General features: G+C 42.4%; 2 pseudogenes; both read right to left on the reverse strand.

The window, feature by feature from the left end:
• Window positions 1-15,178: 15,178 nt before the first annotated feature.
• Window positions 15,179-15,870, reverse strand: LOC112811872 (serglycin pseudogene; annotated as a pseudogene).
• A 264-nt stretch (window positions 15,871-16,134) lies between these two features.
• On the reverse strand, window positions 16,135-17,750 carry LOC112811871 (DNA helicase MCM8-like; annotated as a pseudogene).
• Window positions 17,751-19,645: the final 1,895 nt, after the last annotated feature.

Raw genomic sequence — 19,645 nt, forward strand, 5'->3', positions numbered from 1 at the left:
TTAAATTTGAATAAAGACTATTTTTGCTTGACAAAATTTCACAGTGTTTGAATCCAAGTTGCATCTCCTGACCTATCTCGGTATTCCTTTTGTTAGCATAAAAAGCTCAGAGTGTCACGTTTCTGGATATCACCCGTGAGTGGGTAGGGTGCCAGCCTTTATTCCTAAAGGATTTTTCTCACCCAACAGAATAAAGGCAGATTTCTTAGGAATTTACAGTCCTTCCTCTCAAGAAGCTTACCGGCCAAGCTGAGGAGAGAGAAATGGATCAGTTCGGGAACTCAGAGCATCACCAGATGAGTTCTTCTCGAACAGAGAACTTTTTCCTCTGGGCTGTTGCATTTCTTGCCATGAAGCTGAAGTAGCAAACCTCATCACCTTAGGATTTGGACTAACCAAAAGCCAGGAAGAAAAACGATGTTGGATTCCCTCTGTTCACTCCTGGCCTGGCTCTAAAGAAAGGACCAGAGAGGTACGGTGGTTCCAATCTGGTGTCCACCCCTGAGGGAGGGTTGAGAGGCATACAAGAGCAGGGGGGAAGCTGGAGGGCTTTCGTTACATGCTGTGGCAAGCTTGGGAGGAAAGAAAGTCACTTCATGGACTGCTGCCTAGGAATGGGCTGGGGGCTGCTCCTTGGCTTAAAATAATGTTCTCTCACCTATAGACCATACCTCGTATGGGAAGACAAAATGAGTATTTCTTGCCCCCCTCCCCCGGGGTTCGTGGTCTGGTTGCAAATGATAAACATCACTAGGGTAAAAAGTGGGCATTCAGAGGAGGGAGTTGTAACTTCCTCTGGGTTCAGGGACCTCCTGAAGAGACAGCACTTAGGCTGAACCTCCAGAGATGTGAAGGTGGAAGGCATTCCTTTAAAAAAAAAAAAAAAAATCCGTGTACAGAGCCATGGAGTTGGGAAAGTGTGGGGCAAGATGCCCAGGGAGCGTGGAGTGTGATAACAGGGAATGAGAAGCAAATTTGGCAGATGGATTGGGTCACAGTGCTTTGAATGCCAGGAGGAGGAATCTGGCGTTGGTCCTGTAAGCACTGGGAACATGGGAAATATTTAAACAGGAGGGTAAGGGTTGTAGAGCTAGGCGCCACCAGGTCGATCTGACAGACCGGATGCACCAAAGGCAGCAGTCTGGGCAACGCTGTACACTTGACCCTTGAACAATACGGGCTTGAACTGTGCAGGTCCGTGGATTCCTGTGTTCTGATACGGTACTGCAAGTTGTTTTCCCTAGGCTGCTGTATCGTAAGAACCCCAGTATACAGTGTGTCTAGAGAGCATACATAGTACGTGCTCAGTGACTTCCAGTCAACAGTAGGCTATTGGTTAAGTTTGGAGAGGGTCAAGTTACATGCAGATTTTTGACTGGAAGGGGGACAGCGCCCCTAATCCCTGTGTTAAGGGGCACCTGGAATTGCAGGGGGTGTGGGGCCTGAGCAAAAGGCAGTGACAGGAGGGAACAGAAGTGGGTTCAGTAGGTGGCCTGGGGAGAGGAGCTGTCAGAGGGATCCAGGGTGTTCCTGAAACCTGAGGAACGGTGAAGACAAAGGTGAGTTCGGTTTTGGAAACGTGGAATTTCAGGGACTGGAGCCTCACTCAGACTCCCTGGAGCCTTCCCCCCCCATCGTGACAAGGTGATGGCTCCAACCAGTAGAATTCCCACTGCCTCAGATCTCCTGTTGGTCTCCAGTAGGTGATGAGAATCCAATATTCCCTAATTTTACAAGGATGGGGACATTTCTTTGGGCATATTTTTTTTTCCTTTCACAAGTTTAAAATTTTTTAAAAATTCAACTTCATTTTACTGTCTAACAGCAGCTCTTTCCAAATTCCCTTCCAAGCTTTTTCCTGCTCATCCATATTCTAAACATAGTTCCGTCATGTTTGTATAATTTAACTTTTGTCATTTAACTACATAAACATTGGGAAGTTCTCACTGAAATGTTAAAGGCACGTAAGCTCTAACCAAATGAATTTATTAGCACATGCAAAGAGTATAAAGGACAGAAATTCCATTTGTACATAGAAGGGATTGGCAGTCGTTTTTCCCCAGCAGTTTTAAATTCATTTATGTTAGATTCTGAACAAAAAGTTAAAGATCAAGAGAAAGATGGAAACGCATCTGTTGGAGTTCCAAGCACACACCAGAGACCAGTACTGTCACATCCATTCTCCATCCTGTTCTCACGCCACCCTGGGATCAGTATTGTTAGGTTCAGTTGCAGGTGAAGAGACTGCAGCACGCTGTCCACCCAGCCCCAGTAATGTTAGGTTCCTGTTTGAGTGTATGCCGGGCACTGGGAATAGTGTATGAAAAGATGGAGAAGGCCCCTCTTCTCATGGAACAATATCTGTTGCTTATGGACACTGGGGTCGGAGGGCTTGTCATGATGGGATCAGTACCGAGTGCCCACTGGGCCAGATACCAGGCCAGTCAGCGGTCACTGGCAAATCACTGCAAGGCACTCTCTTGGCAGCCCTTAGAAAAGTGAAATGCAGTGCTTGTTCTAGGCTGTACTGTTTCTTCCAGATAACTCTGGACCAGAAGACAGCAATAACGTTTGAAGGTAAAGTTGGGTACTGCCTGCACCTCCCTGCCCCCCCCATGGCCCAAGGGAAGAAAGACCTTGGGAAGCTGAAGAGGAAGCCTTGATTCATTTGCTTACCTCTGTCTACTATGAGCTAAGTGCTTTTATGTACATCAGTACCTGGTCCCTTTTTAAAAGGCAAAGACAAAAGCTGAGAGAGGTGAAGTGATTTTCCTAATGTAACGCAGCTAGTGACAAAACTAGATAAAATTTTACAAGGCAGTAGAAAGAGAAGTTCAAAAATTAATCACTTGATATAATTACAGGAAGATATTTGAAGTCACAACAGCTAGGATTTGAACTCATGTTCAAGTCACACAGGGTTTCTACAAGACAATCTGTTTTCCTAGAACAGTTTAAGTTGCTGCAGGACAATGCTACTGACCCCCTGCTGTGAACACATTGTAATTGCTCCATCATTTGATCAAGACTCAAAGTCTTGCCTGGGGGTGCCCATTTGTCCAAGCCCAGGTCATCATCCCACATTCTACATGCCAAGGAGTGAAGAGAAGGACGGTGGCACATTTTAGCTTCTACAGTGGGAAACGTGCATTGATGTCCACAAAAAAATGCACTCAATAGGGAATTTCCCCAAAGTAGGAGGCAGCCAAAGAAATACGAACTCCTCTGTCACCTCTTTGGATGCTCAAAATCCACACATTCCCTTTTCCATGCTTTATCTCCTTCTGTTGCCCATCCCCACCCAAGAAAAGAGTGGAAGACAAAAATGAGAACGAAAAGGGTGAGGAATAGAAAGTAACAAATGCGGTAGATAAACTCAATAATTCATCACAGGCGAATTCTACCAAACTTTTTTTTTCTTAAGATTTTATTTGAGAATGGGAGTGAGAGCACACGCCGGGGGGGGGGGGCGGGTGGCAGAAGGAGAAGCAGGCTCCCCACTGAGCAGGGAGCCCAATGTGGGGCTCGATCCCAGGACCCTGGGATCATGACCTGAGCTGAAGGCAGACACTTAACTGACTTGAGCAACCCAGGCGCCCTGGATCCTACCAAACATTTAAAGAAGAGTTGATACCTATGTTTCTCAACCTGGATATTCCAAAAACTGCAAGAGGAAAGAAAACTTCCAAATTCATTTTTTCAAGAAACCAGATAAACACCAAAAAAGGGAACTACAAGCCAATATCTCATGAATATTGATGCAAAAGTCCTCAACAAAATATTAGCAAACAGAATTCAACAGTACATTAAGAAAAAATATACCACCATTGAGTGGGATTTATGCCCAGGATGCAACTGGTTCAATATTTGCAAACCATTTGTGATTGTCAGTAAGAGAAAGGATAAAAACCATATGATGACTTCAATAGATGCAGAAAAAACATCTGACAAAGTATAACATCCATTCATGATTAAAAAAAAAAAAAAAACCCTCCACAAAGTAGGTCTAGAGGAAACACCTCAACATAATAAAGGCCTTATATGAAAAACCCACAACCAAAACAAAATATACCCCTTGGCCAACAACATACTCAAATGTAGAAAAGCAGGGCTTTTTCCCCAAGGTTGGGAACAAGACAAGAATGTCCACTCTCATTACTTTTATTCAACATAGTATTGGAAGTCCTAGCCACAGCAATTAGACAACATAGATAAAAGGCATCCAAATTGGTAAGGAAATAGTAGAACTCTCACTACTTATAAATGACATGATACTATATACAGAAGACCCTAAGACTCCACCAAAAAACTTTAAGAACTGATAAATGAATTTAGTAAAGTCACAGGATAAAAAATAGATGTACAGAAATCTGTCACATTCTTACACACTAATAAGCAACAGAAAGTGAAATTAAGAAAACAATCCCATTTACAGTTGCACCAAAAACAAAATATCTAGGAATAAACCAAAGAGGCGAAAGACTTGTACTCTGAAAACTATAAAACACTGATGAAAGAAACTGAAGATAATGGCAAAGAAATGGAAAAACCTTCCATGCACATGGGTCGGAAGAACAAATAATGTTAAGGTGCCTATTATACCCGAGGCAATCTATAGATTTAATGCAATTCCTTTCAGAATAACCAACAGCATTTTTCACAGAACTAGACCAAACCATCTTAAAATATGTATGGAACCACAAAAGACCTCAGATAGCCGAAGCAATCTTGAAAATGAAAAACAAAACTGGAGGTATCACAATTCCAGATTTCAAGTTATATTACAAAGCCGTAGTAAGTAAAACAGTATGGTGCTGGCCTAAAAAGAAAGACATTGATCCCTGAAAATGAACAGAAAGCCCAGAAAGAAACCCACAATTGTATGGTCAATTAATCTTCAACAAAAAAATTACACAATGGGAAAAAGACAGTCTTTTCAACAAATGGTGTTGGGAGAACTGGACAGCCACATGTAAAAGAGTGAAACAACCACTGTATTTCACTGTACACAAAAATACACTCAAAATGGATTAAAGACCTAAATGTAAGATCTGAAACCATAAAAATCCTAAAAGCACAGGGAGTAATTTCTCTGACATCAGCCATATTTTCTAGATATGTCTCCTGAGGCAAGCAAAATAAACTACTGGGACTACATAGAAAATAAAAAGTTTCTGTACAGCGAAGGAAATGATCAACAAAAGGCAACCTACTGAATGCAAGAAGGTATTTGCAAATGACATCTGATAAAGGGTTAGTATCCAAAATATGTAAGAACTGCTCCAACCCAATACCCCCTAAACCCCAAATAATCCAATTTAAAAATGGGCAGAAGACATGAAAAGATGCTCAACATCACTCATCATCAGGGAAATGCAAATCAAAACTACATGAGATATCATCTTGCACCTGTCAGAAGAGCTAAAATCAAAAACACAAGAAACAACAAGTGTTGGTAAGGATATGGAGAAAAAGGAACCCTTGTGCACTGTTGGTGGGGATGCAAACTGGTGCGGCCTCTCTGGAAAACAGTATGGAGGTTCCTCAAAAAAATAAAAATAGACCTACCCTATGATCCAGTAATTGCACTACTGGATATTTATCTAAAAAATACAAAACCACTAATTCAAAGGGATACATGCACCCCTATGTTTATTGCAGCATTATTTACAATAGCCAAATTATGGCAGCAGCCCAAATATCCATCTATAGATGAGTGGATAAAGATGTGGTGTGTGTACACACACACGCACACACAGGAATATTATTCAGCCACAAAAGGATGAAATCTTGCCATTTGCAACAACATGGATAGAGCTAGAGAGTATAATGCTAAGCAAAATAAATCAGAGAATTATATGATCTCACTCATAGGTGGAATTTAAGAAACAAAGGAAAAAACACAAATGAAGAAACAGAGTCTTAACTATAGAGAACTGATTGTTTACCAGAGGTGTGGGGGGAGGGGTTAGAATGGGGAAAATACTGGAAGGGATTAAAAGGGTACACTTACTTATGATGAAAACTAAAATGATTTTTAAAAAATCAACCTCCCCATAATGAAAAAATAATCACTTCAAATATCAATGATTAAAAAACATGGACTGTTCGAGTGTATTAAAAAACAAGACCCAACTATATGTTGTACACAAGAAACCCATTTTAAATATAGAGAAACATTAAAAGTAAAAGGATAATCGCACCTGGGTGGCTCAGTCAGTTAAACAGCTGATTCTTGATTTCAGCTCAGGTCATGGTCTTGGGGTCCTGAGATCAAAACCCTCATTGGGCTCTGTGCTTGGTGGGGAGTTGGCTTCTCTTTCTCTCCCTTTGCCCCTCCCCCTGCTCACGTGCTTGCTCTCTCTCAAATAAATAAATCTTAAAAAAAAAAGTAAAAGAATAGAGAAAGATACATCACAATAACACAAATCAAAAGAAAGCTTGAGTAGCTATATTTCAGACAAAGCAGACTTCAGAGCAAGGAAAATTATCAGGTAAAGAGGGACATTACATAATGATAAAGAGGTCACTTCTCTGAGAAGATGTAAAAGTATCAAAATACAAGGGGTAAAAACTCCTAGAACTGCAAGGAGAAAAAGACAAATCCACTATCACAGTTGAAGACTTCAACATCCCTCTCAGTAGGTGACAGATCCAGCGGGCAGCAAATCAGTAGGGACACAGCTGAACTGAACAGTGTCATCAATGAACTAAATCTAATGGACATTTATAAAATATTTCATCTAACAATAGAATACACATTCTTCTCAAGCCTACATGGAACATTCACCAAAATAGATCACACTCAGGGCCATAAACAAATTTAAAAGAAGGAAATCATGTTAAGTATGCTCTCAGACCACAATGAAACTAAACTAGAAATCAACAACAGAAGATAGCTGGAAAATCCCACCAAATACTTGAAGATTAAACAACACGCTTCTAACTAACATGAGTCAAAGAAGTCTCAAGAGAAATATTTTTAAGTAATTAAAATTTGTGAGATGCAACAAAATCAGTCCTTATAGGAACATTTATAGCATTAAATGCACCTATTAGAAAAGAAAGGGGTGCCTAGCTGGTTCAGTTGGTGCAGTGTACAACTCTTGATCTCAGGGTTATAGGTTCAAGCCCCACATTGGGCGTGAACCTACTGGAAAAGAAAAAATCTAAAATCAGTAATCTAAGCTTCTGCCTTAGGAAACTAGAAGAAGAGCAAAGTAATCCAAAGTAAGCAGAAGACAAGAAATAATGAAAATTAGAGCAGAAATCAATGAAATTGAAAATGGGAAATCAGTAGAGGGAAAAAAAAAATCAATGAAATCAAAGAATGATTATCTTTTTTTAAAGATTTTATTTATTGGACAGAGAAAGTGCAAGCACAAGCAGGGGGAGTGGGAGAGAGAGAAGCAGGCTCCCTACTGAGTGGGGAGCCCAATGCGGGGCTCGATCCCAGGACCCTAGGATCATGACCTGAGCCGAAGGCAGACGCTTAACTGACTGAGCCACCCAGGCACCCCAGAATGATTTTTTTTAATTAACAAACTTCTAGCTAGGCTAACCAATTAAAAAAGACATTATTAATATCAGAAATGAAAGAGGCCATCACTACTAATCCTGTGGATATTAAAAGGATAATAAAAGAATATTATGAACTCTCTCCCCACAAATCTGATAATCTAGAAAAACACAATCTACCAAAACTGACATAGAAAGAATTTGAATAGACCTATATCTATTTAAGAAATTAAATCAATAATTAATAACCTTCCAAAGCAGAGAGCACCAGGCCCAGATGGTTCACTGGGGGATTCTATCAAACATTTAAGAAAGAAATCATACCAATTCTTAATCTCTTCTAGAAGATAGATGCTGAGGAAATGCTTCCGAACTCATTTTATGAGGCCAGCATTATCCCAATACCAAAACCAAAAACATTACAAGAAAGGAAAACTACAGACCAAGATTCATGAACATAGATACAAAAATCCTCAACAAAATAGTAGCAAATAGAATCCAATGTTGTATTAGAAGAATTATATACCACAACCAGCTATTCCATGTATGTAAGACTAATTCAAAATTCAATTAATTCATCACATGACAGGCTACAGAAGAAAAATGACATGAGCATACCAATAGGTGCAGAAAAAGCACTTAAGAAAATCTAATATTTATGACAAAAAACTCACAGCAAACTAGGAATAGAAGAGGACCTCCTCAACTTGATAAATCTACAAAAGACCTCCAGTTGACATCATGCTTAATGGTGAGAAGCTAGATGCTTTCCCCCTAGGATCAGCAACAAGGCAAGGATACCTCCTCTCACCACTCCTAGTTAACATCATACTGAAAGTCCTAAGGAATGCACTAAGACAAGAAAAGGAAATAAAAGATACAGATGAGAAGGAAGAAATAAAACTTTTTCTTCCCACAAAAGATATCATCTTTGTAGAAAATCCTAAAGAACTGAGAGAAAAACTCCTGCTACTAAAGCAAGTTGTTTTCAGGATACAAGATTAATATACAAAAGTCATTTGCAGGGGTGCCCAAGTGGCTCAGTCAGTTAAGTGTCTGCCTTTGGCTCAGGTCATGATCTCAGGGTCCTGGGATTGAGCCCCACATCAGGATCCCTGATCACCAGGGAATCTGCTTCTCCCTCTTCCTCTGTCCCTCATCCTGCTCATGCACTCTCTCTCAAATAAAATCTTTTTTTAAAAAAATCAAATAAACAGGGGCACCTGGGTGGCTCAGTCGTTAAGCATCTGCCTTCGGTTCAGGTCATGATCCCAGGGTCCTGGGATCGAGCCCCGCATCGGGCTCCCTGCTCGGCGGGAAGCCTGCTTCTCCCTCTCCCACTTCCCCTGCTTGTGTTCCTGCTCTCACTATCTCTCTGTCAAATAAATAAATAAAATCTTTAAAAAAAATAAAAATAAAGCAACCAACTCTTGGTTTCACTCAGGCCCTGATCTCAGGGTTGTGAGATCCAGCCCTATGATGGGCTCCACCCTCAGCAGAGTCTGCTTAGGACTCTCTCTCCCTCTCCCTCTGCCCCTCCCCGCCCCATCTCAAATAAATAAATACATCTTTAGAAAAAAAAGTAAATTGCAACGAACAATTTGAAATAAAAAATAATACCATTTACATTAGCACACCCCCCAAAATGGAATATTTGTATAAATCTAACAGAATATGTACAAGATCTCTGGCGGAAGAAATCAAAGATCTAAATAAATGGAGAGATACTCCATGTTCATGGATAGAAAGACTCAATATTGTAAAAATGTCAGCTCTTTTCAAGTGAGCCACAGATTCAGTGCAAATCCAGTCAAAATCCCAGCAAGTTATTTTGTGGATATCAACAAACTGATTTTAAAATTTATATGGAAGGCAGAGGTGGGGGGTAAGCAAGAAAGGCCAATGCAGTATTGAGGGAGAAGAACAAAGTCAGAGGACTGAACCTAACTTCAAGTCTGACTATAAGCTTCCGTAATCACTACAGAGTTGTACTGGCTAAAAAACACAAAACAAAAACAAACAAAAAACATAAAATTGATCAATGGAACAGAATAGAGAGTCTAGAAATAAACCCACACAAATAGAGTCAACTGATATTTGGCAAAGGAGCAAAGGCAATTCAATACAGAAAGGACAGCCTTTTCAACAGATGGTGCTGGAACAAACGGGCATCTACATGGACAAAAATGAATCTAGACATAGATCTTTACACCTTTCACACACAAAAAAAACTAGCTCAAAATAGATTACAGACCTAAACATAAAACACAAAGCTGCTACAAGCTAGGAGAAAATCTAGGTAACCTTGCATTTGGCAATGACTTTTGTTTTATTCTTATTTAAGTAATCTCTATACCCAACATGGGGCTCAAACTCACCACCCCAAGATCAAGAGGTGCATGCTCTTCTGAATGAGCCAGCCAGGTGCCCCTTGGCAATGACTTTTTAGATAGGACACTAATAGCACAATCCATGAAAAAAATTGGCAAGCTAGACTTTATTAAAATCAAAAACTTCTGCTCTGTGAAAGGCACTGCTGAAAGAGTGAAAAGACAAGTGACAAACTGGAATTAAATATTTGCAAAATACACACAGATCCAACCCAGGACTTGTATCCAAAACACACAACTCTTAAAAGAGTAAGAAAGCAAACACCCAATTAAAAAATTAGCAAAAGATCTGAACAGACACCTCACCAAAGAAGACCTACAGATGGCAAAGAAGCAAATGAAAGGATGCTCCACCTCTTCTGTCACCAGGGAAATGCAAAGTAAAACAGTAATGAGATACCACTACACGCCTATTAGAATGGCCATGATCCAAAACGCTGACAACACCAAATGCCGACAACACCAAATGCCGGTGTGGAACAACAGGAACTCATTGCTGGAAGGAATGCAAAATGGTACAGCCACTCGGGCAGTTTCTCACAAAGCTAAACGTACCCTTACCAGCCAGCAGTCATGTTGCTTGGTATTTACCCAAATGAGTTGAAAATGTATGTCCCCAGAAAAACCTGCACATGAATGTTTATAGCAGCTCTGTTCATAACTGTCAAAACTAGAAGCAATCAGGGGCGCCTGGCTAGCTCAGTTGGCAGAGCACGCAACACTTGATCTCAGGGCTGTGAGTTCAAGCCTCATGTTGGGTGTGGAGCCTACTTCAAAAAAACCTGGAAGCAATCAAGATATCCTTCCACAGGTGAAAGAACAGATAAATTGTGGTGCAACCATACAATGGAACGTTACTCAGTGATAAGAAGTGAGCTATCAAGCCATTACAAGACAGGGAGCAGCCTCAAATGTTATCACTAAGTCAAAGAAGCTGATTGAAAGTCCACAGGCGGTGAGATCCCAACTCTAGGACGTTCCGGAAAAGGCAAAACTGTGGAGACAGTGAAAAGATCAGTGGTTGCCAGGGGTTCGGGAAAAGGGAGGGAGGGACTCCGTGGGGCATAGGGGTATTTTTAGGGCAGTGAAACTATCATGCAGGAGACCGCACTGGTGCATATATGACAGCATGAGTTTGTCAAAGCCCATCGGCCGCACAACACAGCAAACCCTCCTACGGAGCACAGGCGTCAGTGAACAGTACTGCGTCAGGACCAGGTCCACAGCCAGAACACACGCACACGTGGCCTTTTACTTGGCCCTTCGTATTCCACAGCCTATGGACTAAAGTAAGGTCAGCGAAAACCTGTGCCTAACTCCAGCCTACTCCCTTATGTTCATATGGCCCATGAGCTAAGAATAAACTCTACATTTTCAAATGGTTGAAAAAACATTTCATGATACATGGAAGTTATACAAATATAAGCTGCACTGCGCACCCTCAGTGCCCAGCGGTGTTCGGTTGTGAAACACTGAGCAGCTCTCAAATTCTAAAATATTTACTGTGTGGCTCATTTTGGTGTGTGGGGTGGGGGCAGAATATTTATACTTTTGTGTGTCTCCTTACAGAAAGTTTTCTGACTCCCATACAAAATGGTAAATTTAACCAAAGCCTACGTATGATAATGAGGAAAAAGGGAAAGAAAACTATTAAAAATATATAAATGGAGGGGTACCTGGGTGGCTCAGTTAGGCGACCAGCTCTTCGTTTCAGCTCAGGTCATGATGTCAGGGCCCTGGCTGGGATCGAGCCCTGCGATGGACGCCCTGCTCAGCAGGGAGTCTGCTCGAGGGTCCTCTCTCCCTCTGCCCCTCCCCCTTCAAATAAATAAATATTTGTCTGTCTGAGCACAGAGTAGGTGAATTAAGATGGTTATGATGAAGATGGTGGTAAAGATGACATTTATTACATATTTTTACGTAATACTGTTCAAGATGTTTCACCTTTTGTATGTGTTAAGGAAATTCTAGCTACTCTAACAGATAAACCCTGAGATCTCAGAGCTTAACACAATGTTAAGATTACTTCTCACTCATATGAAGTTCAGTTAGCGATGGGAATGGTGGCGGGGGAAGTCAGTGCTCAACACGATCATGCAGAGACTGGGGCTGACCAGGCTCTGCCATCTCCGACATGTGATTTCCAAGGCTGTGCTGGGCCTTGGCATCTATCCAGCAGGTAGGGGGTAGGCAGTTGGGAGGATTATGCCAGAGGTCTTATGGACCAGCCATATTGCCCAAAGCTTAGTCTGACGGCCCCCATCCAGGTGCAAAAGGAGAAGGGCTGGGAAGTGTATGTGTATGTACATATGTATATGTGTGTATATATACATATATGTATATGTGAATATATATATATAAATGGATATAAGTGGACATGCTGTTATCTAAAAAGTAAATATAGGTATGGTCCTATTTTATTGTAACCAGTCAGAAGACTTTGGCTGACCTTATTCTTCCCTCCTTCATGGGTGAATTTTAATGACATAAATAATACCTCAATGAAGCTGATGCTTTAAAAGAAGGCTCTGCAGGCCACCTATCATCAAGCTACAGGACAATCATGTCCCTAGTGTAACTGAACTCAAGTTCATTTGCCCAATACACAGCAAAGCTAATCACAGAGACATAGAGTGTGCAGCAAGAAAAGAGTTTATTCGAGAGGTAGCCCAACGAGGAGACAGGAGGCAAGGCTCAAATCCACCTTCCTGGAGCAGAAGAGTGAGGGGTATTTAAGGCCAACAGAAAAGGCCTGGGTAAAAAGTTGCAGGTGCACTTCTTAGTCCTGTTGGTCATCGGTTTCAATCCCCACTGCCTTTTAATCATTCCTCACTCATGAGGGAACTGGGACAACGAACCACTCTAGTTCCTTCCTGCTGAAATGGGGTTAGATCGGGGTTGACAAATGGAAACTTTATGTATTTAGAATGATTCTCTGATTTCTTGGAACCAGCTCTCCAAAATAGTAGTTTCAGGTCCTTCAGTGGCTCGACAGTCCAAGCAGGATTCCTTTTGATGTTCTCCTGGACAGGGTGCTGAGGACCTGAGTATTCTTGGGGAACCAGCTTAATGTGGTGCTGAATCCACCACTTAATTCTCTTCCGTTTCACTGGAGAATGGCTGGTCAACAGCACCTCGTAAAAGGTCCTGTTCCATGAGGTCAGAGTTGGTCCTCCAGGTGCCAGCTCTTATGGTCTTTGGGACACCACGTCTCCAGCATTTAGACAGGTGTTAAGGACACATCTGTGGTGTTCATCAACCTGCCAGAAGCAAACTTAGAGTATTTCCCAAAGACTGAGAGTATCCAGTTCCCTAACGTGAGCCCCCATTGGAATGCCTAAGCCATGAAAAGAGTACAGAATAGAGAGAATATTTTATATATAGATATATATATATATATCTATATATATATATCGGAGGGGCTGAAACCATGCCTACTTCTAGAGGCCACTCTTACCCAAAGCAGGGCAACCAGCAAGGCTTTTTCCCAAGTTGGTTTCATGGCAAATTTTTTGCCAGAGTTCTTTTAAGTAGATGGTTCATTTTTCCAGGAAGTGTGTAATTTCCAGTGAATGCCCAAGGCACTGGACACCTAGTGACTTTCAGCACAAACGCCACTCCCTTGTCATTCTGAATTGTTAGCGGCAATACAAATGTAGGAATTATTTTATGACAACTTCTAAGGCCTTCTTGGAATGCATAGAAAAGCTTCAACCCAACTTGTACAGGAATCTACAGCAACTAGCAAATATCAAAAACGACCAGCCGGTGTTGGCACCATGATAAAATCTACCCACCAGGCTTCTCCAGGTTCGGTGCCTCTAAGTTCTAGAGGTCTGACTTGGAGCATCTTCAGATGGAACGGGGGCAGGCAGTAACAACTGGATAGATGTCCCCAGTTTGCAATTTGAAGATCTCCACTGATCTTTCTCAGTGGCCCACAGAGTGACAGGCATGTGAAATCCTCTCTTCTCAAGGTGCCAAAGTATCCTGAGGTTCCTTCACCTGCCAGGAAATGACCTTCCTTACTCATTGGTGAGGCTGCCGGGAACACTGTAGGCAAGCTACCAGGCCAGTTTTTCCAAGGGGCTCATTGGTACCATAAAGCCAACCTTAGTTCCTTTTTTTTTTTTAATTTAGTTGACAGAGAGAGTGTGAGAGCACAAGCCGGGAGACAGAGGGAGAGCCACTGAGGCCACTCAGGCACCCCAAGTCAGCCTTAGCTCCTAAAAGCTGTCTGGTCGGATCTGAGTCTGTGCTTTTGTCTCTCAAGTACGACATTCCAGTGGCTTGGTCGTATGAGGTTTCCAATTGTGTCTTTTTCTTATTATTATAGTTCTGCTTTAATACAGTAAGATTTGAAAATACACAGATATCGGGGGGGAAAGCAAAGCAGTAGGAAGTACTGAGAGCACAATTTTGCTTTAATTTGGGTCTTCGGTTTCTAACTGTAACAGCAATCACACTTCTCAACAATGTCCATCAGCTCTGCAAACACAACTGATGGTAACATTAAGCAATACACTTTACACTGGTCTTGCCAAATACCCACTCCATAAATTCACTCTGTTTCATCCGGGTTTTTCATAAGAAAAGAGGCATATCTGTAATTCACAATCAGAGTCAGTTCTGAAGACTTAGATATGAAGTATTCCCTGTCAACTTGCTTCTTGAACTGAATTAAAAAAAAACAAAAACAGTATAGGGGCGCCTGGGTGGCTCAGTTGGTTGGGCTCAGGTCATGATCCCAAGGTCCTGGGATGGAGTCCCATGTCGGGCTCCTTGCTCGGCCGGGAGCCTGCTTCTCCCTCTGCCTGCTGCACCCCCTCCCCCTGCTTGTGTTCCCTCTCTGACAAATAAAATCTTTTTTAAAAAGCCAGTATAATTTATTCTTTAAAGCAATTTTATAGACATGGGCAGTCTAGTTAATTTCATAGTGATGTTGGTTGAATATGATACAAAGGAAATACAGGTATTTTCCAGGACAATAGGATAGATAAAGGAAGCTTTAAGAATTCATGGGGGGGGGGGCACCTGGGTGGCTCAGTCGGTTAAGCATCTGCCTTCGGCTCAGGTCATGATCCTGGGGTCCTGGGATCGAGCCCCACGTCCAGCTCCCTGCTCAGCGGAGAGCCTGCTTCTCCCTCTCCCTACTTGTGCTATCTGTCAAATAAATAAATAAAATCTTTAAAAAAAAATTCATGAGGGGGAAAGGTGATAAAACCTAAACTTCTTTTTCAGAGGTTTTAAAATTTCTATAAAACTTTGTTCTAAAATTAATCATTTAACTATGGTACATAAAATATACTGGATGTATTGCCGGACATGAAGATGGGAAACCCTCTCTTTCATATAATAAAATCCTCTTCTGGTCCATCTTGGCCCCAGTCCTGATTGTCTGATGGCAGATTTCTCTTGAGAGGCCTAAAGTTGTAATAAAAAACACTGTTTTCATCTACTGCTTGGTATTCCTGTTCAGTTTCAGTTAAGAAGCCACTTCCAGATCCTGATCCAAAGCCAGAGCCAGAGCCAGATCCAAAATAGCCCTCAGAAAGAGGGAAGACATCATTCAAGTTCTGGGATCTTGTCATTGAAGCAGGGTCAGTCCTTGGAGGAAGGATTCTGTTGGATTCACCAGAAAGTAGGTTGAATGTTGGCCCCTTCTCATCCATGCGGTTTGCAGAATTACTGTCAGGACTGCAGCAAACCCACTGGTACCTGGCTCTCTGCACAGGACAACCTTGAACTGAAGAATCCAAAACCAGGAGGACAGCAAGAGCCAGGAGTAGCCGCATGGTGACCAGCTCACTTCAGTTCACGATTAGGAAATGTAGCAGCATGCACTCTGTTCCTTGTAGAAAAAGTTCAAAAACCTCAAACCCTGCCCAGAACACATGTCAATTTCCCCTCCCCGCCCCTGTCCTTGTCTGTGTCCTGGCCCCCAACGTAAGAATACTCACTGAGAGTTTCTGAATCTTGGAGGGATGGAGTAGGGTCGAAAGATAAATGTTTTATATGTGTTTACAAAGGACTATTTTATCAAATTTCTGAAAGTCATAGATAGCTTAAGAGAAAAAAATGTTCTTAAATCTGGAAGAACAAACATCAGAGAACCAGCAATGTTTCAAACAAGAATCACTAAAATAATATATAATCAACACCTTTCCTATTACTACTTTTGGGATCTCATCTTCCAGAAGTTTGGGGGTTGTTTTTTCCATATTCTTTAATAACCCCAGGAGGTCCCAGGTAGTCCTTCAGCAAAATTACCAGTTTGAAGGTGGTAAACCTTTGGGCCTTTTTGCAAGAAGTAACCTTGGTCATTTAGTGATCCAAGAAAATTTTCAAAATCAGCATCCTGAAATGTTTATTGCTCTTTGGCAATCTGCAGAAGCTGATGAAATTGAAATCCTCAGCATCTTTTTTGGTTGCTTCCTCTCTCCCTTCTGACCTTGCTTGGGCCTCTGTTAGACAAATAAGAGATCCCAGCTGCCTGGTAGTGACCGGTGGGCCATTTAACAATTGGCTCTGTTTCCAGAGCTCCAGGTAAAAATCTTGAGGAATGTGAGCAGCTTCCATGGATGGCCTCGGATGGAAGTACCGCCGAGCATAACCAGTGTGCTTTCTCAATCATGGGTGAGGATTGGATCTTGGGTTTCTCCAGGAACCACCTTTAACCTTTCTCATGATGTTTTATCAGAAACCACTTCAAGTACAGAAGTGTTTGAATCTTGAGGATTCATATGAGCTGCCATGGTTCTCTGCTTTCCAGCTCTTAATGCAATCACATGTGCACACAATCACAATAAAGTGGTTGTGCTTCTTTCTCATTTGGAGTGTACCAGGCTAAAGACAAAGTCAAATCTGGACAACAAGGCTCTCTCCCTTTTTAAATTCTCAGAAGCTGTTTAATTTTTGAGCAAATGCTGTACTCAATGTGGGGCTCGAACTCATGACCCCAAGATCAAGAGTTGCATGCTCTACCGACTGAGCCCACCAGGCACCCCAGAGCCATTTGTCTTCATTGTCGTGTCCTCCAATTGGCCTTGGAGCAGCAATCCTGGAAGTTCTCGCAGGGAGGCTGCACAACCACAGCAGCCTCAATGCTTTGCTGCTGCATTACTTCTAACAAGACTTCGTGTTCATTAGCCATCTTCTCAAATTCATCTATTCCACAAATACTCTGATCACCAAGTAGAAGGGCACCAGCTTCCAAAGCAAAATCTCCAGAAGAACTAGCTTTTGAAAGAGTTACCATCAAGCCAGAGGTGTGTTCTCACCACAAACACACGCCTCATGGAGCAACGCTGCACGCTGCCTGTAGGGTCAGACTCTTCCCAAGCCTGCATCTCCGACTACAAAGACATGTGAGTCTCCTCCAATCGGAATTCTGTTTTTGTCATCTGCCTATTTTTGGCTTCCCCCAAAGAGTGCCACTGCTGGACCTGCTTTAACAAGTTCATGAGCAGGGGTGCCTGGCGGGCTCAGTCAGAAGAGTACGCGACTCTTGATCTTGGGGTTGTGGGTTCAAGCCCCACGCTAGGTGTAGAGATTATTTAAATGAATAAAACTTTAAAAAAAAAAAAGGTTCATGAGCAAAAATGACAGGGCAAAGCAGGTTGACAAAGAGTTTAAACAGGTTTTCAGCCTCAATCTCTCGGAGGGCATAAAGGTCTTAAATAAGAACCCCATCAACGCTCCAAGCTTACACCCATCTTCGGAAGCCTTTGTTTTCTGTCTTTTGCTCTTACTAACAAAACCTCCTCCAGTGTACAAAAGGAACATGCATTTGTCATTATTTCGAGAACCTTCTTTGGCATTTGAGAGACTTTGACAGCTCATCTTCCTCAAATCATCCAGTCATGTGTTATCAAATCTTATTCTATTTGAATGCAGTCTTCCCATTAGTTCCAGAAATTATCAGAGCCCCGTATTTGTCAAAGTCCTCTCCATGAATCTTCTTAAAACTGAGACATTTGCAAGAGTGTCAGAGTAGAACCGCAAATGACCAAAAACTCAAACCCGGCTGTGGTTAAAGATGTGGTTAGAGTTCATTACAGTGCAATCAAGGAAATGTGGTTATTTTTGTGACATATAACACTTTAATAATTAGAGATGAATTTTGTTTATTTGGGTTTGGGGGGGCGGTGGGAGAAGGAGAGAGAGAATTCCAAGTGCAGAGCCTGGTGTGGGGCTCAATCAATCTCATGACCCTGAGATCATGACCCGAGCTGAAATCAAGGTCAGACACTCAAGTGACTGAGCCACCCAAGTGCCCTGATTTGTTTTTGTTTTTTAAAGATTTATTTGAGAGAGAGAGAGAGCACAAACGGGAGGGGGTGGGGCGCAGAGGGAGAGGGAGAAGCAGACTCCCCTGCCGAGCAGGGAGCTCGATGTGGGACTCGATCCCAGGACCCCGGGATCATGAAGTGAGCCAACGGCAGACGCTTAACCAACTGAGCCACCCAGGTGCCCTATTTGTTTTAAAGTAAACTCTAGTTTAATTAAAAGTGGGGTTTGAACGCGTGACCCTGAGATCAAGAGTTGCCTGCTCCACCAACTGAGCCAGGCAGGCACTCCAATAAGATGAATTTTTTTTAAATTATGCAGTTCCTCCTTTTTCTCTCCCTGTCAGCTCCTATGTTGATATATACTTTTTTTTTTAAGATTTATTTATTTTTAGGATTTTATTTATTTGCCAGAGAGAGAGAGAGAGCGCGCGCGTGCACAAGCGGGGGGGTGGCAGGCAGAGGGAGAAGCAGGTTCCCTGCAGAGCAGGGAGCCTGACGCAGGACTCGATCCCAGGACCCTGAGATCATGACCTGAGCTGAAGGCAGACGCTTAACCAACTGAGCCACCACAAGGTGTCCCTTGTTTACCTATTTTAGAGAGAGCGCGCACAGCAGGAGGGACAGAGAGAGAGAGAATCTGAAGCAGACTCTGCACTGAGCGCAAAGTTTAACTTGGGGCTCAGTCCCACGACCCCGAGATCATGACCTGAGCCGAAACCAAGAGTCGGACACTTAATCACCTGCGCCACCCAGGTGCCCCGATATATACTTACTGAGACAAGAACATGCAGGGCGTTGCATGGATCTGAGTTTGTGTGAGTATTGGGATGTGCTGACCAGAATCCCCACCAGAAATGAAGGGTTCTCAGCTGTGGGGAAGCTGCCCGCAATCCTCAGCAGCTAGATGCCATCAGGGACTGCCTTGACTGCAGACAGCGGCCTTGTCAAGGTCATGCCCTCTTCCCAGGTGGTCACATCCAATGACTGTTCAGTAGGAGGGTATAAAAGTCCAGCCCTTTGCCACAACTTACGACGGTTCTGAAGGGTAATCTAACTTTTAGAACCCCAGAGAATGAGCTGAGGCTTCTGTGGATGTTGGCTCACTGCACCACTTCTACCTGGTCCTGCTCTTCCCCACATTTCCCTTCCCCGGGTGCTGATCACTCCTTAACAAGCTTTACATACTGATCTCTGAACTCATCCTCAGTCCCAGCCACAACAAATTCTCTTTGTTGAAGGCAAAGAAGGCAAAGATGCCTTCTCCTTCTACAGCTATGCTTTTTACGTTCAGATTTCATCCTACATTTTCCCTCTTTAAATAACCAATCTCATTTCTTTGCATCGAGCTCTTTCTCTTATTATTTCTAGTAGTCGTGGTTACATTTATTCTTAGCTCCTAAAAACCTTAGTTTCTACTAGTCATCGTGAGCAGTTTGTTGTACTAGT

This window comes from Callorhinus ursinus, unplaced genomic scaffold, assembly GCF_003265705.2.
Source record: "Callorhinus ursinus isolate GAN/ISIS: 27379988/994484 unplaced genomic scaffold, GSC_fseal_2.0 scaffold18, whole genome shotgun sequence".
Lineage (NCBI taxonomy): Eukaryota > Metazoa > Chordata > Mammalia > Carnivora > Otariidae > Callorhinus > Callorhinus ursinus.